The 15,171-nt window shown below is 42.1% G+C and overlaps 1 protein-coding gene across 1 annotated transcript in view; it reads right to left on the bottom strand.

Moving 5' to 3' along the window:
• The window catches only part of LOC128684583 (uncharacterized), a 93,663-nt gene extending 79,513 nt beyond the window's left edge, over positions 1 to 14,150 (bottom strand). Inside the window, exon 1 of the mRNA XM_070095537.1 lies at positions 14,010 to 14,150. The gene's annotated coding sequence lies outside the window, so the exon portion shown is untranslated. The remainder of the gene's footprint in view (positions 1 to 14,009) is intronic.
• Positions 14,151 to 15,171: the final 1,021 nt, after the last annotated feature.

Raw genomic sequence — 15,171 nt, 5'->3', positions numbered from 1 at the left:
TCTATCATCAGCACCACCGTGAGGTCTGTCACCAGCACCACCGTGAGGTCTGTCACCAGCACCACCGTGAGGTCTGTCACCAGCACCACCGTGAGGTCTCTCACCAGCACCACCGTGAGGTCTATCACCAGCACCACCGTGAGGTCTATCACCAGCACCACCGTGAGGTCTGTCACCAGCACCACTGTGAGGTCTGTCACCAGCACCACCGTGAGGTCTGTCACCAGCACCACCGTGAGGTCTGTCACCAGCACCACCGTGAGGTCTATCACCAGCACCATCGTGAGGTGTCTCACCAGCACCACCGTGAGGTCTATCACCAGCACCACCGTGAGGTCTGTCACCAGCACCACCGTGAGGTCTGTCACCAGCACCACTGTGAGGTCTGTCACCAGCACCACCGTGAGGTCTGTCACCAGCACCACCGTGAGGTCTATCACCAGCACCACCGTGAGGTGTCACCAGCACCACCGTGAGGTCTATCACCAGCACCACCGTGAGGTCTGTCATCAGCACCACCGTGAGGTCTGTCACCAGCACCACCGTGAGGTCTGTCACCAGCACCACCGTGAGGCCTGTCACCAGCACCACCGTGAGGTCCGTCACCAGCACCACCGTGAGGTCTGTCACCAGCACCACCGTGAGGTCTGTCACCAGCACCACCGTGAGGTCTCTCACCAGCACCACTGTGAGGTCTGTCACCAGCACCACCGTGAGGTCTATCACCAGCACCACCGTGAGGTCTGTCACCAGCACCACCGTGAGGTCTGTCACCAGTACCACCATGAGGTCTATCACCAGCACCACCGTGAGGTCTGTCACCAGCACCACTGTGAGGTCTGTCACCAGCACCACCGTGAGGTCCGTCACCAGCACCACCGTGAGGTCTGTCACCAGCACCACCGTGAGGTCTATCACCAGCACCACCGTGAGGTGTCACCAGCACCACCGTGAGGTCTATCACCAGCACCACCGTGAGGTCTGTCATCAGCACCACCGTGAGGTCTGTCACCAGCACCACCGTGAGGTCTGTCACCAGCACCACCGTGAGGCCTGTCACCAGCACCACCGTGAGGCCTGTCACCAGCACCACCGTGAGGTCTGTCACCAGCACCACCGTGAGGTCTGTCACCAGCACCACCGTGAGGTCTGTCACCAGCACCACCGTGAGGTCTATCACCAGCACCACTGTGAGGTCTGTCACCAGCACCACCGTGAGGTCTATCACCAGCACCACCGTGAGGTCTGTCACCAGCACCACCGTGAGGTCTGTCACCAGCACCACCATGAGGTCTATCACCAGCACCACTGTGAAGTCTGTCACCAGCACCACTGTGAGGTCTGTCACCAGCACCACCGTGAGGTCCGTCACCAGCACCACCGTGAGGTCTGTCACCAGCACCACCGTGAGGTCTATCACCAGCACCACCGTGAGGTGTCACCAGCACCACCGTGAGGTCTATCACCAGCACCACCGTGAGGTCTGTCATCAGCACTACCGTGAGGTCTGTCACCAGCACCACCGTGAGGTCTGTCACCAGCAACACCGTGAGTTCTGTCACCAGCACCACCGTGAGGTCTGTCACCAGCACCACCGTGAGGTCTGTCACCAGCACCACCGTGAGGTCTGTCACCAGCACCACCGTGAGGTCTATCATCAGCACCACCGTGAGGTCTGTCACCAGCACCACCGTGAGGTGTCACCAGCACCACCGTGAGGTCTGTCACCAGCACCACCGTGAGGTCTGTCACCAGCACCACCGTGAGGTCTGTCACCAGCACCACCGTGAGGTCTGTCATCAGCACCACCATGAGGTCTGTCACCAGCACCACCGTGAGGTCTGTCACCAGCACCACCGTGAGGCCTGTCACCAGCACCACCGTGAGGTGTCACCAGCACTACCGTGAGGTGTCACCAGCACCACCGTGAGGTGTCACCAGCACCACCGTGAGGTGTCACCAGCACCACCGTGAGGTGTCACCAGCACCACCGTGAGGTGTCACCAGCACCACCGTGAGGTGTCACCAGCACCACCGTGAGGTGTCACCAGCACCACCGTGAGGTGTCACCAGGCCAGGAGTAAGACATCATACAAAGAACTCACATCACTACGGAAAAAATAGTATTAATGAATATGATAATTATATTATGAGAAGTGCTAAACCCGTAGGGGTAGCACAGCTCCTGGGAATGAGAGGTAATTAGGTTTGATTCCAGAAAGAAGAGCAAAGTTCTAATTCCTTCGCTTATAGTTCTTCAACAACAACAAGACACCCCTCTAAGAAGGGAAGGTTCTACCCAGCTTAGTCTTTTATAGACAAATTACGTTCAGTAGAGCATAATATAGTTTATCAATACTTGGAAGGATATCCTCACGGTTCTCTGATAGGACAATATACATCACAGTCCTATGACTGAACGATACATTCATTCAAGACAAGAGATGCTAAGCCAGTGATGATCCTTTTTAAATCACTTTATTCTCTCTAGGCTGGAATACTGCTGTACATTAACATCTCCATTCAAGGCAGGTGAAATTGCAGATCTAGAGAATGTACAGAGAACCTTTACTGCACGTATAAGTTCCATCAAACACCTTGACTACTGGGAACGCTTGGAAGCACTTGACTTGTACTCACTAGAGCGCAGGCGAGAGAGATACATCATAATCTACACCTGCAAGATTCTGGAAGAACTGGTCGCTAATCTGCACAAAGAAATCACTCCTTACGAAAGTAAAAGACTTGGCAGGCGATGTAACATACCCCCAGTGAAAAGTAGGGGCGTCACTGGTACACTAAGAGAAAACACAATAAGTGTCCAGGGCCCAAGAGTGTTCAACAGCCTCCCACCAGCCATAAGGGGAATTACCAATAGATCCCTGGTTGTCTTCAAGAGGGAGCTGGATAGATATCTAAAATCAGTGCCGGATCAGCCGGGCTGTGGTTCGTACGTTTGACTACATGCGGCCAGCAGTAACAGCCTCGTTGATCAGGTTCTGATCCACCGGGAGGCCTGGTCGTGGATCAGACCGCGGAGGCGTTGATCCCCGGAATGCCCTCCAGGTAGGTACACATCACAGTTCTGTGATAGAACACATCACAATTTCATGGTAGAACAACACACATCACAGTTCTATGATAGAGCAACACATATCACAGTTCTATGATAGAGCAACACACATCACAGTTCTATGATAGAGCAACACACATCACAGTTCTATGATAGAGCAACACACATCACAGTTCTGATAGAGCAACACACATCACAGTTCTATGATAGAGCAACACACATCACAGTTCTATGATAGAGCAACACACATCACAGTTCCATGATAGAGCAACACACATCACAGTTCTATGATAGAGCAACACACATCACAGTTCTGATAGAGCAACACACATCACAGTTCTATGATAGAGCAACACACATCACAGTTCTATGATAGAGCAACACACATCACAGTTCTGATAGAGCAACACACATCACAGTTCTATGATAGAGCAACACACATCACAGTTCTATGCTAGAACAGTATACATCACCGACTAAGACGCTCCGGCAAACCTACCTTAAAGGAGTTGCCTCTCAACCAAATTTTGCTTAACTAAGGAGGTAGTTTGAGGTTCACCTCAGGAAAGTAGTATAATATTATCATTGTATACAGTACCGTCAAGTTGACAGATAAGACACATGTGCAACACTTCGTATCTTTAGATTACAAACATCAATATCCAGGCCCAACGCACCATTCTCTGGTAAGTTATGTAAAGGAACAAGACGAATGGGTTCTGGAGACAAGTGACGTAAATCCGACAAGTAGCTAAAAACAGAGTTGAAGAGATTTTTTATATTTTACCTCCGAAGCCGTTAAATTATTGTGCAGCCCATAGCCATCCTGTGGACGGTAGCGCAAGAACATATGGATACACAAAAGGCCTAGGAACTAGGCCCCTAAAGGGTTTACAGGAGTACATTTGGATTTATATATGTAGTTCATGTATCTGTTGCAAGCAAATTTAGGAAATACGCTTAATATATATGGTATCTTATTTTCATTAATAAGATATCTTGACATACCACATAGGTTATTATAGTGTCTATCTCTATATTCCCGGTTTGACGAGAGGAACTTTATTGAGGTTTGCCTGCGAAATGGCTTATTCTGAAGAAGCCCATTCTCAATAAAATTCATTTATGCTTCTTTCCCCCCATCCAAATGCTCGCTGCCACGGTCCTAAGCCATGTTATGACCCACCACTGGAGCTTTGGGTCATCTGTCTGAGGCCTTTTTCCGGTCACACCTTAAAGATTAAAAGATAACATCACATGATATGAGTGTGCTACATTATTCTAGATAACCCACCATACTTAACGGCGGGTTGTCAAGGAATTAGAAAGGGGAGGTTCAAGTAAACACATTGAGGCCCACGTGAACAAAGGGAGGTTCAGGTGAACACAGGGAAGTCCATGTGAACACAGGGGAGATTTAAGTGAACACAGGGATTGTCCGGATGAACAAAGGGAAGGACAAGGTAAACACTAGGAGGTCCAGGTGAACACGGGATGTTCAAGTGATCATTAGCAATCATAAGAGAGTACACTAGCATCACAAATGATCATCTAAGTATTATATATATATATACATATAATATATATATATATATATATATATATATATTATATAATATATATATTTTATTATTTTTTTTATTATCACACTGGCCGATTCCCACCAAGGCAGGGTGGCCCGAAAAAGAAAAACTTTCACCATCATTCACTCCATCACTGTCTTGCCAGAAGGGTGCTTTACACTACAGTTTTTAAACTGCAACATTAACACCCCTCCTTCAGAGTGCAGGCACTATACTTCCCATCTCCAGGACTCAAGTCCGGCCTGCCGGTTTCCCTGAATCCCTTCATAAATGTTACTTTGCTCACACTCCAACAGCACGTCAAGTATTAAAAACCATTTGTCTCCATTCACTCCTATCAAACACGCTCACGCATGCCTGCTGGAAGTCCAAGCCCCTCGCACACAAAACCTCCTTTACCCCCTCCCTCCAACCCTTCCTAGGCCGACCCCTACCAATCCCATTTATTTCCCCCCACTGAAACTCTCCTACCCCCTTCAGCTTTGTTTCGCTTAGAGCCAGGACATCCAACTTCTTTTCATTCCATCTGTTTCTTGTCATCCGCACTACATCCACGCACATTTAAGCATCCCAGTTTTATAAAGTTTTTCTTCTTCTCTTTTTTAGTAAATGTATACAGGAGAAGGGGTTACTAGCCCATTGCTCCCGGCATTTTAGTCGCCTCATACGACACGCATGGCTTACGGAGGAAAGATTCTTTTCCACTTCCCCATGGACAATAGAAGAAATAAAAAAGAACAAGAGCTATTTAGAAAAAGGAGAAAAACCTAGATGTATGTATATATATATATATGCATGTGCGTGTCTGTGAAGTGTGACCAAAGTGTAAGTAGGAGTAGCAAGATATCCCTGTTATCTAGCGTGTTTATGAGACAGAAAAAGAAACCAGCAATCCTACCATCATGCAAAACAGTTACAGGTTTTTGTTTCACAGTCATCTGGCAGGACGGTAGTACTTCCCTGGGTGGTTGCTGTCTACCAACCTACTACCTGTATATATATATATATATATATATATATATATATATATACATATACATATGTACATATATATATATATATATATATGTGTGTGTGTGTGTGTGTGTGTGTACTCACCTATTTGTACTCACCTATTTGTGGTTGCAGGGGTCGAGTCCTAGATCCTGGCCCCGCCTCTTCACCGGTTGCTACTAGGCCCTCTCTCTCCCCGCTCCATGAGCTTTATCATACCTCGCCTTAAAACTATGTATGGTTCCCGCCTCCACTACGTCACTTTCTAGGCTACACACACACACGGTGTGTGTGTGTGTGTGTGGTCTATCTATTAATAAAGTACACATATAACATAACTTATCGGGGATGGTAAGAGAAGAAAATATTAAAACAACTCCGGGGAGAACCTGAGTTTTTCTGAGGTACGTTTATTAGTTTATCTTCTCTGAGGATGAGGGTCCCCAGTAAAGTTCTAGAGGTGGTACCTTCCTATATTATATATATATATATATATATATATATATATATATATATATATATATATATATATATATATATTTCAGGTGCCTTAACAACACAACTGACTGACTTCGCTTCCTCAACAACGATGGTTTAGCCTAGCACACCTCGCTTTCGTTATTGCTTCGCAAAATTAGTCTGAACATCCCAAAATTTTAATATACGTCACTAACTTTGGATATGCTGAGTAGGATTAAGCTGCACGACATTACGTAAATTTGATCAAGGTTTAGTTAGTTCACGAAGCTAATTTTGGGGCAAAACGAAAAAAAAAACTATGCTGTGTTAATTCGCGTTACTGTATCTGCGAATTTAATAAAAAGTTTTTTTTTTTATTCGGCTTACTAGACCGTTCTTGCTGAAAAAGGCCACTCTCGTCCTCGTCACCCCCCCCCTCCCGCATACACACATTAAAATTTTAGTGTATATAGGCCCAGGGAATCTTGTTTCGCATTTGTATATTGTAATTTTCTCTAAATATTGACTATGTTATTTTCTATCTATTTACTGAATACTTACCCGCCTATTGCCCAGTACTAGACAGTGTTAGAATGTTATTAGGTTGTTAGGTTGCAAGATTTTTTTCCCTATTTTGTCTTCCTGCAACTTTAGTTTTTATTTAGCTTGTAACTCGAGAGCGCCTCGTCCCATCGTCTTCAAATTTTCAACACTTGTGCACGGTAACGAGGACCAAATTCTTGAACAAATGGTATGTTCGCTTGCCCTATGACGAAAATTGTTGAACCATTCCCAGTACATGTATCCCATAATGGTTTAGATAACTTCCAAAACTCTCATTGGCGGAGCTTCGAACATTCAAAAAGATGCTTACTAATTCGACGGCGGCGGGGAGTCAAATTTAAGCATGTAGGAGCAGATTTAATCATACTGTTAAATCAGGTTAAGTAATTTCAGTTTACCTCTACTGAACAGCTTCAATGTTTAATGGGCGATACCTCTTACGGCCAAGAGAGTACCCATTAAGCTTTATTTGCATGTAGGCAAATTTATTAATGTAGTAAAATAGTTAAAAAAGGACTGCTGAAATCCCTGCCATAACTGGAGAATAACTTATCTGATCGGCTTCAAATTTTCACCACTGGTGTGATTTTCTGAACACAAGACTCACGCTGCTATTGGGTGACATACATGCCAATTTGCCAATTTTATTGAATAGTGATATTAATTTTTATTCAATAACTAAAGAATGCTTCTGATTAGCTACACAATATTATTAAGGATACAGTCTATAAATCATGAAATTTTACTGAATACCTAAAAAAATTTGGAATTATTGCATTCAGATCAATTACTAAAGAATGCCTTTCTGTTTGGATACCAACTTTCATTATTATGGTCTACTGATTCCCTTAATATTATAAACGGGACAAAGAAATGTACAGAAGTTATACAAATGGGGAAAATCTGGCAAAAATAAGTTTTATCCACCGAACCCCGACATTAATATTCATACAGAGGTTAACGCAAGTGACTTACACTCCAGCACTGCTCAGTGATTGCCTTAACTGTTAATACATTCACACACATGCAGTACATATACACACATATATATGCACACGTATACATATGCACGCGTATATATGTGTATATTAGCAGACAAATACACAAACATAAGGATACATAAATATGTATAGACATATACCTACATATGCACATTCATATATTAGTGTACATACATTCCAAAAAGAATACATGCATTCATGCACATACACACATACATAAACATGCATATATATAAAGTGTACATTCATAAATGCATACATATGCAGACGCATATACATGCAAATCCAAAAACGTATATACGTCCGTGCATACGTGGATACCTACTTTTATATTTTGCTCCACTAGAATTCAATCACCACTGCATTATTCCTTTTTGCGCGTACTGAGGCAGAGGAGGCTGGGCTTGTGGAATATGGGGATACCTTTCTTGGATCGCGCAGTGACCGTAGTGCATCTAGTTACTACTGTTAACTTGTGGTAACTAGATGTACTAGGTGGGAGCAACCGTTGCTTCCTCCAAGACAGTTAACCTTGTAACTTAGATGGTTACCTCGCCTAACAAACTCGAACATTGAGCCAACAACTAAATAAACTAATTACTTAATCATACAATCTTCAGTGGTGATGTATTTGTAAAGCATCTACTCAAACTTGTTTTTTCTTTTCCAGGGAAAACTCAGTCAGTGACAAGTAAGTAACTTCTGGTGTATCACAGCTGTGGATCCATTCATACTAAAACAAATTAACGGATCAAACTGTCTCCTACTACATACCTCTTAGTATATGTATATATGCGAGTTATTTACGTACAGGTACACATAAACACAATTATCATACATAAACCATACCACGGGTGGGGTTTGCAATCGTGTCATTACGATTTCGTGAGTTATCATATATACTATAATATATGTGTAAATTACCTAGGATAACCCAAAAAAGTTATATATATATATATATATATATATATATTATATATATATATATATATATATATATATATATATATATATATATATATATATATATATATATATATATATATATATATATATATATATATATATATATTAACAAGTCGGCCGTCTCCCACCGAAGCAGGGTAACCCAAAAAGAAAGAAAATCCCCCCCCCAAAAAAAATACTTTCATCATTCCACTTTCATCCCACTCACACATAATCACTCTTTTTGCAGAGGTGCTCAGAACACAACAGTTTAGAAGGATATAAGAACATAAGAACATAAGAACGAAGGAACACTGCAGAAGGCCTACTGGCCCATGCGAGGCAGGTCCAAGTCTCCTACCGGCTTAAGCCAATGCACCCAACCTAGTCAGGTCAGGTCACATTGACTTAAGGGAGGAACACGGCAACCGACCTGTTAGCACAAGCTATCAGGTCTAACTCACACCCACCCACATCTACTCATGTATTTATCCAACCTATTTTTAAAGCTACACAACGTTCTGGCCTCTATAACGGTACTTGGGAGTCTGTTCCACTCATCCACAACTCTATTACCAAACCAGTACTTTCCTATATCCTTCCTGAATCTGAATTTTTCCAACTTAAAACCATTGCTGCGAGTCCTGTCTAGGCTAGATATTTTCAGCACACTATTTACATCCCCTTTATTTATTCCTGTCTTCCATTTATACACCTCAATCATATCCCCCCTAATTCTACGTCTTTCTAGAGAGTGCAGTTACAGGGCCCTTAGTCTATCCTCATAGGGAAGGTTTCTGATACATGGGATCATCTTTGTCATCCTCCTTTGTACATTTTCCAGAGAATTTATATCCATTCTGTAATACGGTGACCAAAACTGTGCAGCATAATCTAAATGAGGCCTAACCAAGGATGTATAGAGTTGAAGAACAACCTGAGGACTCCTATTATTTATGCTTCTTGATATGAAGCCAAGGATTCTATTAGCTTTATTGCGAACACTTATGCACTGTTGTCTTGGTTTCAGATTACTGCTAACCAGAACTCCTAAATCTTTTTCGCAATCCGTAATATTAAGATCTACATTATTTAGTTTATATGTGGCATGGTTATTGTCCTGTCCAACATTTAGAACTTTGCATTTGTCTATATTAAACTGCATCTGCCACTTCTCCGACCACTGCATCAGTCTATTCAAATCTTCCTGGAGTGCTCGAATGTCCTCGTCAGAATGAATTCGACGGCCTATTTTGGTGTCATCGGCAAACTTGCCGATGTCGCTCTTTATGCCCTCATCTATGTCGTTTATGTAGATTGTGAACAGCAGGGGGCCCAACACTGACCCCTGTGGAACACCGCTCGTGACGCTTCCCCACTCTGATTTCTCCCCATTTATGCAAACTCTCTGCCGCCTATTTGTCAACCATGCCTCTATCCAGGAAAAAATTTCTCCTCCTATTCCATGTGCTTTAATTTTCCTCAATAGTCTCTGATGTGGGACCCTGTCAAAAGCCTTACTGAAGTCCATATACACAATATCATATTCATTACCATGATCTACCTCCTCAAATACCTTAGTGAAAAAAGTTAATAAATTCGTAAGGCAGGAACGCCCCTTTGTAAAACCATGCTGAGATTCGTTGATTAATTTATGCTTTTCAAGGTGGCTACGAACTGCCTCGGCAATTATTGATTCCATAAATTTTCCCACTATGGAGGTTAGGCTTATTGGTCTATAGTTCGAAGCTAAGGACCTGTCACCTGTTTTGAAAATAGGTATCACATTTGCCATTTTCCACTTATCTGGCACCATGCCAGTTTGTAGTGATATGTTGAAAAGATTAGCCAAAGGTGTGCTAAGCTCCTCTTTACATTCCTTTAGAACCCTTGCATACAGTTCATCAGGGCCTGGGGATTTGTTAGGTTTCAATTTATCTATTTGCCTAAGGACCATGTCACTTGTGACCCTAATAGTGCACAGTTTATTATCGTCCTGTTCTACAACATATCCCTCCAAACTGCCAATATCCCGAACCCCTCCTTTAGAGTGCAGACATTGTACTTCCCATTTCCAGGACTCAAGTCTGGCTATATAAAAATAACCGGTTTCCCTGAATCCCTTCACTAAATATTACCCTGCTCACACTCCAACAGATCGTCAGGTCCCAAATACCATTCGTTTCCATTCACTCCTATCGAACACGCTCATGCACGCCTACTGGAAGTCCAAGTCCCTCGCCCACAAAAACCTCCCTTACCCCTTCCTTCCAACCTTTACGAGGACGACCCCTACCCTGCCTTCCTTCTACAGATTTATACGCTCTCCATGTCATTCTACTTTGATCCATTCTTTCTAAATGACCAAACCACCTCAACAACCCCTCTTCAGCCCTCTGACTAACACTTTTATTAACTCCACACCTCCTAATTTCCACACTCCGAATTTTCTGCATAATATTTACACCACACATTGCCCTTAGACAACATCTCCACTGCCTCCAACCGCCTCCTCGCTGCTGCATTTACAACCCAAGCTTCACACCCATATAAGAGTGTTGGTACCACTATACTTTCATACATTCCCTTCTTTGCCTCCATAGATAATGTTTTTTGTCTCCACATATACCTCAATGCACCAGTCACCTTTTTTTCCCTCATCAGTTCTATGATTAACCTCATCCTTCATAAATCTTGGTGATGACCAGACCCCCGATGCTGGCGGTAATGACCACGCGTAATATATAAACATTTTAGGGAGGCAAGATGCCTCACTCATTTGACTAGCAGGTAATATTAGTCACATTTTAGATCTTAGTCACACAAGGCTGTAAGGCTTTTGTGTATTGTGTTAGTTGACGCAACCGCCCAGCTGGGCAGACCTTGTGTGACGTTGTCGTAGACAATCTAACGTTTTCCAATGTTTATCTCTGTTTATACACTCTAAAAAAAACCAAGTGCAGGCAGAGTTGAGGATAATTTATGCAATACTAAATTTATTAGTAAGAGTGTTTTATCTGCGCATTAATTTTTTCCCTGATTAATAATATGACAAAAAAAAGTGATCTGCGTAGTTCGAAATAAAACAAAAATAGACGAAAAACACTGAAACATAAGGAAGGCAGTAGGTGCATTCGAGCGATGCCGCTGGCATGGCGCATTCTACCAATGTTTTGATTGATACCGTTAGAAATCATAAAACTTTATTTAACATGGTCAAAAATATTTTTCTAAGGTCTCTGAACAAATGAGATCACGGACGTTAAACGAATTACAATAAAAAAAAGTAGTCACTCGGCACTGAGAACAGCTCCGAGCAGAATATGCTTAAATTACTTAATATGCCAAAAATATAATATACCGAGGACATTAATAAAGTTATATTGCTGGACTCTTAATTTTAAAAGCATGACCAATGAGTTTTTGTAGCTCCTGCCAAGCCAAAGAAAATTTGTCAATAAATTAGAGAATGGCATTAAAAGTACATTTTCTATCCCTGACAACCTGAGTCACACACGTATACTGTATATGTTAATTCTGGTTAAAACATCCAATACAGAAATTAATTCAGCGATGATGCGTGATGATTCAATAACCAAAAGTAAAAAAAATATATAGAAAAAAATACTTTGTATCCCGTTGAATTTGCAGACTATGATACCTTAGCTGGGTTCACCTGTCTTATGGCTGCCAGTGTCACTCACTCAAGGACTAATGTGTATACCATGTTAGTGAAAAATAATACACTCATACAATATATAATGGAGTGACACATGTAATGTTTATGAAGCCTCAGCCAGTAATTCTATAAGTGAAAATGCAGGTCCCACAACGAACAGTAGAGATAAAGCCTATCAGAACCTATTTGATACAAATGGGAAGTCACATTGTATATTACTTGAGACAAGTACAGTCACTTATTATCACATTCACAGGGGAGCAATAAACCTGTAGGTCATACAGCGTTTGAGTGAATGGCAAGCAAACAGGTTCGAGCCGAGGAAGGGAAGATAAAGTTAAATTCACTGGAGCAAAAGTCCCTCACTAACACAGTGGATTGTATTATAATGTAAAAATAGAAATTTAATAATTTTTGCAGCTGCAATACTTTGACATTGCTTTGAGTTATATTGCTTTGATTTAGCTTAGAGTTATATTGCTTTGATTTAGCTTTGAATTATATTGCTTTGATTTAGCTTTGAGTTATATTGCTTTGATATAGTCGTGAATATTATAAATGGCTTTGATTTAGTTGTATATTTAAATTTTTTATGTTAGTATGGGCGGTGTTTTGTTCATGGGAGAATATATACAGTGTGAGAAAGTGTGTTAAGTCTCATAAATAAGTTTAAATTTTGTCAGTGGTCTTATGGACACACAGGTCAATGAGCACACACAGTACATTATATAGGTTTAACCTAGAATAACAGGATAACCCAGTGTTCAAATAATGTGATATATTTACACTGGGTGTCCTTGTGGTTCCAATCTTTTATATGACATGCAATATCTTTTATTTCTACAAGTACATGTACAAGGTATACAGGCACAGTTGACATCAATGACATACTGCTATATACAAAGCCCTTTGTTATACAGAGCATTTCGGGCAAATTAGGTCAGTTTCGTCCCATGATGCGACCCACACCAGTCAACTAACTCATATTACTGTTGAATGAACATTGGACAGCAGGTGTCTTAAGGAAACACGACCTAATGTTTCCAACCGTACCGGGGATCGATCTCCCGGACCTCGTGTGTGAGCTGAGAGCGCTCGCGATCGATTATTTATAGCTTTGAAGCTTATCGACTACATGAGGGTAATTAAAGCTGCTTGTAGCCTGTTCACCTCCTGTCACGAAGATTTTAATAGCCATCATATCACCTTCATGGGTGAGGGAGTGTGATGTGGATTACAGTACATATATTGGGAGATAGACAATGGTCGATGTATATATCCTTCACGGGTCAGTGATATGAATATAAAGCATATACACTGGGAGATACACAATGTCGGTATATATATCCTTCATGGGTGAGAGTGTGAGGTCTCAACAAAGACAACATAGGAACGCACTTGTCCCTGGACTCACTACCACCTTGGCATTTCCACTGACGCCAATTCTCACGGTTCGTGATTATGCTTGCCTAATATATGCTATTATAATGTGGCAGACACATGCACAGAAACACATCACAACAGCTTTTTTTTTTTAATTATTATTTTTCCAGAATTATGAAGGCTTCTATGAAGTATTTTGATCGATACATGAGAAACACTGTTCGTAATTACACACTGGCTGTAGTCACCTCCACTATATTTTGGTGTCTCATATGCGACACAAATCCATTAGATTCATTAGTAAACACAGTGATAAACTAAGCACTCACCAATTCACAAGATTATCGTCAGTAGTCTTGGTATATACTGTTCCCGCCTGCACCACTCAGTTTCGTTCGTCGCAGCAAATCGAAATGTGCGTGGAAGGGTCACAACACTTTCACTCAGACCAGAGCATAAGTAGTGTTCTCTTGTTCGTCTACCTATGTTATGCTCGTTGAAGGGCACTCTTGTTCTTATGCTTCCTCTAGGGGCCCAGAACAGCTGATTGGTAGCCCATAAGCGAGCGTAACTTATCACTGAGTACACAAGGTATCATGATTCTCTGAATATTAACGTAATGAAGAATTATAATTGTCTTTGTATTTGCGTTAATTACGTTTATTTCGAAAATTCCCTATGGTAATATTCCACACTTGGTTGAAATCCAATCCGCCTTACATGCAGCACAGGTAACTGTCATTATCAGTTAGTTAATAAAGGTTAGTGGTATAATGGCTGGATGCAGTCATCTCAACAGATTGTTCTAAGGGTTTAGCCCTTCCCCCCTTTATAATATGTACGTATATATATGTCAACAGATTGTTTACATATGATGCATTACAACTACGCAGCGAAGGTGTGGACAACACAACACTGGAGTAGACGGTAATAAATGGTGTGTGTACCTATTTGTGGTTGCAGGGGTCGATTCGTAGCTCCTGGTCCCGCCTCTTCGCTGGTCTTCGTCGTGTGTGTTAGTTACCATTTTGTCCTAGGCACATGTCGATTAGACACTAGGCCTGGTTTGTGTATCAGTGTGCGTGACGTTCTGTGTATCAGTGTTGATGTACTGTGTATCAGTGTGTGTGATGTACTGTGTATCAGTGTTGGTGATGTACTGTGTATCAGTGTGTGTGACGTACTGTGTATCAGTGTGCGTGACGTACTGTGTATCAGTGTGTGTGATGTACTGTGTATCAGTGTGTGTGATGTACTGTGTATCAGTGTGTGTGATGTACTGTGTATCAGTGTTGGTGATGTACTGTGTATCAGTGTTGGTGATGTACTGTGTATCAGTGTTGGTGATGTACTGTGTATCAGTGTGTGTGACGTACTGTGTATCAGTGTGCGTGACGTACTGTGTATCAGTGTGTGTGATGTACTGTGTATCAGTGTTTGTGATGTACTGTGTATCAGTGTTGGTGATGTACTGTGTATCAGTGTTTGTGA

Source organism: Cherax quadricarinatus, chromosome 4 (assembly GCF_038502225.1).
Source record: "Cherax quadricarinatus isolate ZL_2023a chromosome 4, ASM3850222v1, whole genome shotgun sequence".
NCBI lineage: Eukaryota > Metazoa > Arthropoda > Malacostraca > Decapoda > Parastacidae > Cherax > Cherax quadricarinatus.
The sequence above is the reverse complement of the archived record's forward strand: the minus strand, read 5'-3'. Positions and strand labels throughout refer to the sequence as shown.